Here is an 11,081-nt window from a genome sequence, read left to right as displayed (position 1 = left end):
GGCCAACCTGGTCTACAGAGTGGGGACAGCCAGGGGCCAACCTGGTCTACAGAGTGAGGACAGCCAGGGGCCAACCTGGTCTACAGAGTGAGGACAGCCAGGGGCCAACCTGGTCTACAGAGTGAGGACAGCCAGGGGCCAACCTGGTCTACAGAGTGAGGACAGCCAGGGGCCAACCTGGTCTACAGAGTGAGGACAGCCAGGGGCCAACCTGGTCTACAGAGTGAGGACAGCCAGGGGCCAACCTGGTCTACAGAGTGAGGACAGCCAGGGCTACACAGAGGAAAAAAAAAGATAGTGTTTGCCTTTAGGGACTGGAGAGTTATCTCCGTGGATAAAAGCAATTGCTGTTTTCACAAGAGGACCAGAATTTGGATCCCAGTGCCCACTGTTGGCTATCAATGATGGGCACTGGGCGTGCATGTGTATACACTTCCATACAGGCAAAATACTCATACACATAAAAAACATCACTGTAAAGATGTTCCAGTGGAAGTATGGAATGAATTATTCCAAATAACTGCAGTTCTGATGAAAGTTGGCCCTGGGGCTTGGGGAATGGCTCCGTTGATAAAGTGTGTGCTGTGAAAGCATAAGAACGCAGGTGAAGCAAAGCTGGCTCTGTCTGCTTTTCCATCACGCCCCCTGTGGCAACTGCCTACGTTCTTGCTCTACCGATTCCCTTCCCAGCCCACAGCTCAGGACACCCTGCCCCATTGCCCTGCATTTTGTGTGCATGTGTGTGGATGCACACACACTAGAATGCAGACCTGTGAAAACAGAGACAGTTGGGTCCCCAGGACACACTGGCCCACCAGCCTACCAGTGAGCGCCAGGCGAGAGAGAGCCTCCATCAAAATAAAGTAAAACAAAGTGAGACAGCTCCTGATCAAGGACTCAAGGTTGTCCTCTGGTCTCCACATACATGTACCTACATGCACCTGAAAACACACATGCATGTTCACATGTGTGCCCACACAATAACATAGCATAGTTGCCAGCTGTCCTCACTAGTTTTATGTCAACTTGTCACATGCTAGAGTCATTTGTGACAAGGGACTACAGATTGAGAGAGCGCCCATGAGGTCTGGGGGCATTTATAGTGCATTTTCTTTCTTTAATAATTTGTTATCTATGTATTTTATGTATGAGTGCCTTGTCTGCATGTACGCCTGCACACTAGAAGAGGGCTTCAGATCCCATTACAGATGGTTGTGAGCCACCATGTGGGTGCTGGGGATTGAACTCAGAACCTCGAGAACAGCAGCCAGTGTTCTTAACCACTGAGCCATCTCTCCAGTCCTGTAGTACGTCTTCCTCATTACTGATTGATGTGAGAAGGTCCATCTCATTGCGATGGTGCCACCCATAGGCAGGTGGTCCTGGGTGCTATAAGAAAACAGGCTGAGCAAGCCAGGAGAGAGAAAGTCAGTACGCAGTGTTCTTCTATTACCTTTGCTTCGGTTTCTGCCTCCAGGTTCCTGCCTTGAGTTCCTGCTCTCACTTCCTTTCATGATGGACTGTGATGTGGAAGTGTAAGCTGAAATAAACCCTTTCCTCCCCAAGTTGTTTTTGGTGGTGGTGTTTGTCACAGCAATAGAAATCTAAGACACCGCTATCAATGATAACTGTCTGTTCTTAGACTACAAAGTCAAGTCCAGACCAAACCCCAAGTTACCCACCCATGAAGAGGAAGATCTGAAGGTCCTAGTATTGTATGAAAAAACCACCACTGAGGCTATGGAGGCCACAGCTCTTATAACCCTACAACACTGAACAAGGACACACTGAGAAGAGCTGCAGAAATGAGGACCCTTCAGAGGACAACTTGAGACTCAGTTCTTCCCTTCCACCCTATGGGTCCTAGGCATGGAACTCAGGTCTTCGGAATCTGCAGCATGTACCTTTACCTACTGAGGCACGTCACAGGCCTGCGACACATTTTTGGGTCAGCTCCTTCAAGCATTTCAGTCATGGCTTTTGCCTGGATCTCATCACTGCTGGTCACCCCACTGCACTAGACTTTCGTTTACTTAATCAGCGCTTCCCCTGTGCCAACTGTCAAAGCCCTTACTCTACCTGATTTCCATCCCGGCTCGCATCCCTGTGGACCTGCTCTGATGTCCTGCACATTGTGGAGTGTGTGCCTGCATATGCACAGAGCTCGTTGTGTGGTGCCAGGCCACGCCGGTGGTCCTGGGTGCTGTAAGAAAGAAGGCTGAGCAAGCCAGGAGAGAAAGCCAGGTAGACTCGCAGGAGCCATTGATCTTGCTTTTTGAGACAGGATATCTTGCTGGGACCTAGAGCTTGCTGGTGAGGCTAAGCTACCTGACCAATGAGCCCCAGGAATCTACCTGTCCCTGCCTCCCCAGTACTCATATCTCAAGGATGTGCCATCATGTCTGGCTTTCATGTAGGTGTTGGGGCTCAAACTCGGGTCCTTGTGCTTGTGCTACTGACTAGGCCTCCTCCGATCCCCTCTCCTGCCTTTTTAAAAACCAAACAATCATACTGGCAGATAGAAATTGAGTAAGTTATTTTGTTCGCTTTCCTTACCCATAGCTTTCTCCCATCCATGTGACTTTTAATTCTTTTCATTTTCAGAAGTCAAAGCAGACCCAGGATCTTAGGTGGTTTGGAAGTTTCTCTGTTATGTCTTATTTGGGTCTTCCCCCCAAAACATGACATCCCGTGATGGTGGAATGACATCCTGGTTTTAGTGTGTACTTCCAACAGAATCTAACAGATGGTATCAGCGCTGCTTAATAGATGCTTACTGGTTGCTTGGTTGGTTGAATGGTTGATTAACTTAGAATTCAATTATTTTATAATCACTAAGCATACCGACCAGAACCTTGAGCACAGCATTTAAATATCACCAAGGAAACATGTAGAGATAGATTGTTTGGGTCATGGCTGAGTTATCCTGTAGAATGCCCCACATCCAGCATAAATTTGCATTTGGATAAAACATTGGAGAGATGGTTCAGCAGTAAGAGCATTTGCTTGTCTTTCAGGGAACTGGAGCTTGGTGGAAAGCTTCTACATCAGGAGGTTTACAATCATCCATAATTGTATCTGATGTCCTCTTCTGGCCTCAGTGAGCACCTGCATCCACATGTGCTTAAACAGAGAGAGAGAGAGAGAGAGAGAGAGAGAGAGAGAGAGAGAGAACAAGAATAAATATTAAAAAATATTCTTAATAAATCTAAAAAATATTCTTCACTAATATTTTTATTGTTTTTCAAACTTAGTTGAAGCATGGTATACACAGCAAAGTATCTATATATTCTATATGTTTGTGCTTATTTATCTAATGCATCGAGAAATGATCACAGCCCATGTAACCAACACACACTCCAAAGAAACCTCCAGAAGCCTGTCCTACAGCCTCTCCTTCCAGACAGCCTCCACCCCGGCTCTAACATCCCAGATTAGTTTTGATTTAGCATATATGGAGAGACCAACTGTGTGCATTTTGGGAAACATACCATACTTCTGTCATTTGTAGTCCCTGAATTCTTTCTTCCTAGCTCCCCATCCCCTTCTCAATAAGGATTCATGCCTCACTTGGTTTTGTATCTCCCAAGTGCCCAGAACAGCCCCTGGCCTCAGCACTTCTTTATATTTTCATTAAAGAACTGAACAAATAAAACCACACAGCTAGCCAGTCCTTTCCCCTTCAGACATTCTTACTGTAACCCAGCAGTTCTGTCTTTTACTTTTGTAAAAAAAAAAAAAAAAGAAAGAAAGAAGAAAAGAAAAGAAGAGAAATGCGTAACAACAGTCTTACCTGATCCTTACAAGAACTCTTGGAGCAGTGGGTCTCAGCCTTCCTGATGCTGTGACCCTTTAATTCAGTTCCTCATGTTGTGGTGACCCCCGGCTGTAAAGTTATTTTTTTGGAGGAGGCCTGCCACGCCCGGGAACATCCAGGTTAGACCCTCCCTGCAAACCCCCTTCCTTCTGGGTCCCCCTGGGGCACAGGCAGCAGAGGTGAGCTGCATGCTCCCCCCTGAGCTTCATTGTCGGGCGACAGCTCTGCCTACCTTCCCAAGGAGGCTGCTGGGCTGCAGAAACATCCACAGTAAACTCCTACCCTCAGTCCCCTGCCTGTGAGGCCCCTGGATCACAGCCAGAAGCCAGAAGTTTGTGATCCACTGTCAGCCCATGGCTCTGCCTGCCTTCCCAAGAAGTCCTGCCGGCACCAGGGACAACCGGGTGGCTAAAGGCCAGCATGAGAACACAATCAACAAGAACCATGATAATATAGCACCACCAAAGCCCAGCCATCCTACTACAAAAACCCTGGCTATGCCAACACAGCCAAAGCACAAGAAGATGACTTCAAAGCCAATCTTATAAAGATGGTAGAGGCCTTTAAAGAGAAAGCAAATAAATCCCTTAGAGAAATACAGGAAAATACAACCAAATGTGAAAGAAATGAATAAAGCTGTTCAAGACCCAAAATGTAAATAGAACCAATAAATAAAATACAAACTGAGGGAAACTTGGAGATGGAAAACCTAGGGAAGAGAACAGGAACTACAGATGCAAGCATCACCAGCAGAATACAAGAGCTGAAAGACAGCATCTCAGGTGTAAAAGATACAGAAGAAATTGATAACATCTGTCAAAGAAATGTTAAATCTAAAAAGTTCCTGACACAAAACATCCAAGAAACCTGGGTTTCTTGGTTGAAAAGACCAAACCTAAGAATAGTAGAAATGGAAGGAGAAGACTCCCAGCTCCAAGGCCCAGAAAATATTTTCAAAACAATCATAGAAGAAAATTTCCCCAACCTAAAGAAAGAGATGCCTGTAAATATATAAGAAGCTTAAAGAACACCAAGTAGATTGGAACAGAAAAGAAAATCCTCCTATCACATAATAACCAAAGCAGTAAATGTACAGAAGAAAGGAAGAATATTAGAAGCTGCAAGGGACTCAGGTGAAATGGCACACACATATAATCCCAGCAATTGGGGAGACAGAGACAGGCATATCTCTGTGAGTTCAACGCCAGCCTGGGCTACAAAGTGAGTCCAGAATAGCCAAGCTACACAGAAAAACCATGTCTTAAAAAAAAGTGGGGAATAGCCTTGAACATATTGGTACAGAAGATAACTTCCTGAACGAAAAACCAACATCTCAGGCACTGAGATCAACAAATAATAAACAAGACCCCATGAAACTGAAAAGCTTCTGCAAGAAAAGGACAAAACAACAACCTACAGAATCCAACATAAGGCTAATCTTCAAAACATGTAAAGAAGTGAAGAAAATTGATACCACCAAACCAAAAAACCCAATTAAACAATGGGATACATAGTTAAACAGAGAATCCCCAACAGAGGAACCTCTAATGGCCAAGAGGCACTTAAAAAAATGTTCAACATTCTTAGTCATCAGGGAAACACAAATCAAAACAACCCTGAGATTCCAGATTACACCCATGAGAATGGCTAAGATCCAAAACTCAAATGACAACACATGCTGGAGAAGGTGTGGAGAAGGGGAACCCTCCTCCACTGTTGGTAGGAGTGCAAACTTGTACAACCACTTTGGAAATCAATCTCCCAGTTTCTCAGTTCTACCTAAGACCCAGCTATACCACTCCTGGACATATACCCAAAAGATGCTCCACCATACCACAAGGACACTTGCTTAACCATGTTCATAGCAGCTTTATTCATAACAGCTAGAAACTGGAAACAACTTAGATATCCCTCAACCAAAGAACGGATAAAGAAAAATATGGTACATTTACACAATGAAATACTACTCAGCTATTAAAAACAAGGACATAATGGAATTTCAGGCAAATAGATGGAACTAGGAAAGATCATCCTAAGTGAGGTAACCAGACACAAAAAGCCATGCATGGTATGCACTTACTCCTAAGTGGATTTTAGCCATAAAGTACAGGATACACTACAATCCATAGACTCGAAGAAGCTGAGTAACAAGGAGGGCACAAAGAAGGACGTGGAAATCTCACTCAGAAGGGAAATAAAATAAACATCTGAAGCAGCTGGAGGGCGGAAACTGGGTGGGAGGGGAGGAGGGAGGGAGACATGGATAGGTGGAGGGAGGTGGGGAGACTAGGAGAGAGAACAGAGATCAGTAGGTGGGCATCTCTGCAGTGAGCCAGAGACCTGGGGTGGGGGAACGCTCCCGAGTCTATGGAGGGGTCCTAGCAGAGACTCCTAGTAGTGGGGGATACGAAGCCAGCACTGTGGCAACCTCCTGCAGCCAGGTGGGACTTTCCAGTGGAGAGATGGGGACAACTCACTCACAAAACCTTTTACCCAAAACTTGTCCTGCCTATAGATATGCAGGGACAAAGATGGAGCAGAGATTGAGGGAATGGGCCACCAATGACTGGCCCAACCTGAGACCCACCCATGGGAGAGACCAACCCTTTACACTACTAATAATGCTCTGCTCTGCCTGCAGACATGCAGGATATCTGATATGCAAAGGGGTTACAACCTGAGAGCCACCTTAGTGAATCTGGCGGGTTCACCCTTGAAATAGTTGGAACAGAAAGGATCCTACACAAATCTAGCTAGAATGGCACAACAAGAGTTTGGACTGGGAACCTAATGCCTTATGTGAAGTACAGATATGAGACTAGCATCTGTTTTTAACGGGTGGACTGTTCGTAAGCTACTCTTACTATGATAAGTCACCTCTGATGGTCAACTTTTTTAAAAGGGAAGGTTTATTTTGGCTCACGGTTCCAAAGTTTCAGCAAAGGACTCTTAGCCCTGATGCTCTGGGTCAGTGGTAGCCAGCTCATCATGGCAATGGTACGTGTCAGAGGACGTCTGTTTATTCTAGGCAGCCATGAGGCAGAGAGAGAACAGGAGAGGCAGAGTTCCAATTTTCTCCTCCAAGGCACCCCCAATGACCTAGCTTCCAGGAGGCTCCACATCCCCAAGATTCCGTCCCCTCCCCATTATGTCAGTCTGGAGAGTGCATTCTCAAAGATGGGTCTTTGAGGGCATTCCAAATCAAACTCTATCAGATGACCATCTACTGGCTGCCCACCCTCTCTTAAGAAGAGTGAAGACCTGGGGCTGGAGAGAGTGCCGCAGTTAAGAGCACTGGCTGCTCTTCCGGAAGACCTAGGTTCAATTCTCAGCACCCACATGGTGGCTCACCACTGTCTGTAACTCCAGTTCCAGGGGATCTGGCGCCCTCTTTTGACCTCCATGCACATCAGGCACATGTGTGGTACATGTACATACATGCAGGCAAAAACATCCCACAGACACAAAATTAAAATTAAAACATTTTAAAGAGCTAAGACGTCACTAAACCAGCTCATTACAGAAGTTCTGGGCTGAAGAGATGGCTCCATGGTAAAGAACACTTACTGGTCCATCAGAGGATGGAGTTACCAAACTCTTGTAACTCCAGCTCCCAGGGATCTGATATCCCCCTCTAGCCTCCCTGGGCACCACACACACACAACACACACACACACACAACACACACACACCGTACCACACACACACACACACACACACACACACACACACATTTAAAAAGAAAGGACAACAGATGCTCTGAAACAACTTGTGAGTACAGAGCCCAGCCTTCGTCGGCCCTGCCTGCCAGCTCCGGAAGATGGGGTGGTTCTATGGCCTTGTGACTATACTCCTGCTGTTGGAGAGCATGCTAATTCCCCACCTCTCCTTTCGGTGAAGGAGCTGGAACCCTAGATCCTGCCACGGCTAGACTCTCTTCACCTTCTGAAGGAAGCAGGAACCATGATCACATGCCTGCGTTCACCCACGTCTTGGGAAGCAAGGAAGGAAGCTCCACTTCCGGAATGAGGAGTTTAACCCTGAGAAGCCAAGGCCGCCCTTGAGGGCCCTGCTAAGTGTAGGTACTTCCCTGGGAAAGCTGTGGCGAGCAGCTGTGTGACTCTAAGCGTGGCAAAGGCATAAAGAGAGCTGTGTCATAGGAAGACTTCTCTGGCGAATAAGAAGGGAGCAGAAAGGAAAGCAGGTGCTTGAGCTAGAACAGCCTAGTCTTCCAGGTGAGAGGTGGTGAAGAAGGACCTCAGCCTAAGCCGAGAGCAAGTTGGGAAAGGACATAAAAAACTGTTAGGGCCACCAGGGTTATAGTTGGCCCTGGGGAGGGCTGAAAGAGCACCCTGGGACTCCAAAGTGTCAGGAAAAGAAAAAAAAAAAAAAAACATGGATATATCACCACGATCATCGTCATCTCCTCCTCCTCCTAAACAATCAGTGTATGTGGTATGTGTGTTTGTACATGTGTATGCAGACACACTCCCGTGTGTATGCCCATGTAAAGGCCAATACAAAATATCTTTCTTAGTCACTCTCCACCTTACTTTTTGAGGCAGAGTCTCAGCAAACCTGATGTTCTTTGTTTTAGCTAGGCTAGCTTTCCAACAACAACAGGGATCGCCTGTCTGCACCTCCCGCCTCCGGGGCTACGGGTATTCATTGTGACGCGTGGCTCCTCTGTACGGGTCTTCCGGGCATGCAGACTGAGGTCCTAATGCTTATAACAGCAAGTACTTCACCCTGCTGAGCCAGCACCCCACTAGAGTGAGAGTGGCGGGGACCACAGTGCAGCTGAGGCCCCCAAGAGCACAGGGCACAGGTGTTAGTGCAGGGTTCTGGAACTTGGAAGTGAGGCTGTTCATAAACTCTCAAACCACCACGTGTGGCCAGACGCTCAAGGCCTGTGTGCAAATGAGGGCCGAGGAAGGTCAGGTGGAGAGAGACACATCACAGTAGCCCCACTCTCAGGTCCGCGTGAGCGAGCTGCCAGGACAGAGTGCACACTCCCGGGGGGCAGCAGTTGGCTTTTCTAGGTCCCGAGACAGAGAATAGCTAGGTTTCTTCAAATCTTAAACTGAGGAAATCGGGTTGTTTTAATTACTGATTTCCCTGTGACTCCAGGCAAAGTTTCACTGGTAGCCATGCAGAAACAACAATTCCAAGTGCTCACATGCAGGAGACACATTGCTAAAATTAAAGACTCAGCGGCAAGGCTAAAAAAATGGCAATGAGGTTCAAGCTTGAATAAGATTATAAACCCAAGGGTAGGTGTAGCAAAGCTTTGAAGAGCACAGTGGGTTGGTGGGTCAGCTGTGCTCGCCATGTGTGAGACGCCAAAGCTCTGCATAAGCCAGGTGTGGTGGTGCACGCCTGCAATCCCAGAACGAAGAAGGCTGAGACAGCAGGGTGAGGAAACCATCCTGGGCTACCCAGTGAGTGATGAGGCTATCCTGGGCTACATAATACCCAGTTTGTTGTTTGTTTGTTTTTTTAAGAAGGAAAAAACTGGTGGCTGGGATTGGAAGTGTTAGGAAAGTGCCTCCCTAGGATGCCACTGAGCTGGCCGTAGTTTTCCATTTCGTCTCTCCGCAGCCTGGGTTCCGATGCTATAAAACACTAATAGAGCTGAAGGTATTCCCCTCCCTGAAGCCTTGAGTACAACCTTCCAGGGCTCTGACTGTGGGAAGGAAAGCGCTGAGCCCTGTGGTTATCCTGAGGAACAGACTAACAAAAATGGTTTTGTCAGGCTAGAGATCAGTGCCCTCAAGCGTTTTCCCATCCTGGCTCCCTTCCTTCAAACCCCACATCCTCTAAGTAAGCCTCTCCGGGTTGCCTTCCTCAAAGGTCTGTGTTGAGTGGAAGAGTGTGAGCGCCCAGATAAGCGCTCCAGCCACACACAGTGCCGGTGCCCTTAGGAATCTGTAGACTGGCGTGCTGGTTTCATGCGTCAGCTCTCGAGGCTTAACTAATTAACGACGGAGCTGCCGATGATGAATCCGCGCTGTGTGCTGCCACTCAGTTCCTAACCTCAGAGACCCAGACCCTGGCAGAAGCAGCGCAGCCTTGCCAGGTCTCCCAGAGAAGCCGGCCTTCACCTCATACCCCTCCCAGCCCTTGGCAATGGGTTGCTCTAAGTTTCCCATCTCTCTGCTGACTCTGAGAGTGTTAGATTATAGGGGTAGAGTGATGTGGACCAGCAAAGCTCTGATTAGAGAGAGGGAAAAACCAACAATCAGGCGACGCAGCTCCCCTGTCGGCTGGACTGGCCACTGTACAGTCTGTGGCTGAAGATAGTATTTGGTCCTGGTCCGCTTTCGCTTCACTCTGGTCTGGAAACGCCATTTGTGTCCCAGGTTGAGTGAGCATGTGTTCACAGCTGTCTGTCTTCCCCATTTCACAGTGAGTGTAATAGTCCCTACCCTGTCATTGACTTACTAATCACTCTTTCTGTTAGCAGATAATGATTAGAACACCTGCCATGTGAGAGCCACCATGCCAGGCACAGCGGTACTTGGGGACACAAAGATGAAGAGTTTGTGCCTTTTAATGGGGTGAATAAAATTTAAGTCAATTGCATGATTGTGCTTCACTACTGTGACAGGATTTCATTGATTGGGAAATGTCAACAGTAGTTCCAGAGGCCAGAGTCACGCCCGCTGGTTTGGTTCCGGTGACGACCTCTCTTCCCGGAAGTCTTCTCCGATCTGCCCTTTCTGCTTCCGCGCAGAAAACGAGAGACGAGGCGGAGAGGGCCCTGGCTGTCCCTTCTTATAAGGCCACTAACCGTAGGACCGAGGTCCTACCCATACAGCCCCTCCTCTAACCTTCTTTACTGAAAGCGTAGACGTCGTCCCCGCGTGTGGTCACTGTGCGCGTCGGCGCTTCCACGTATGACTTGGATAGAGAGGCACACAGGCAGGGCACGCGGTTCACCAAGGCGCTCCGAGCTGCACAGCGGCGCAGAGGAAACTGCGAGGCAGCGAGGTCCGCTCCCTGCTTGGCTGCCCGGTGCAGCGGGTCGTTTTCAAAGTTCAGGCGATGCGCACCGCAGTCCCCCACCAACTTCCTTAATTTGTTCTTCTGAACTTGCTTTTCTTCCCCTAGAGCCTAATTCCCAGCCAAACCTGCAAGGAAAGCTCCCCGCCGGGATAAAAATTTGATCCAGCGGCTCCTGCCGTGTGGGCACCGGGTGGCGAAGCTCCGGAACTTCTAATTTGGGAACTCTGCTGCGTCCCAGCGGGCCCTGCGAAGTAAC

The 11,081-nt window shown here is 48.0% G+C and overlaps 1 long non-coding RNA gene across 1 annotated transcript in view; it reads right to left on the bottom strand.

Moving 5' to 3' along the window:
* Positions 1 to 202: 202 nt before the first annotated feature.
* LOC132653934 (uncharacterized) overlaps positions 203 to 11,081 on the bottom strand; it is a 29,904-nt gene continuing 19,025 nt past the window's right edge. Inside the window, exon 3 of the long non-coding RNA XR_009591753.1 lies at positions 203 to 3,123. This is a non-coding gene — a long non-coding RNA (uncharacterized LOC132653934). The remainder of the gene's footprint in view (positions 3,124 to 11,081) is intronic.

Source organism: Meriones unguiculatus, chromosome 5 (genome assembly GCF_030254825.1).
Source record: "Meriones unguiculatus strain TT.TT164.6M chromosome 5, Bangor_MerUng_6.1, whole genome shotgun sequence".
NCBI lineage: Eukaryota > Metazoa > Chordata > Mammalia > Rodentia > Muridae > Meriones > Meriones unguiculatus.
Note: the sequence above shows the minus strand (reverse complement) of the source record. Positions and strands in the feature narration are given on the sequence as shown.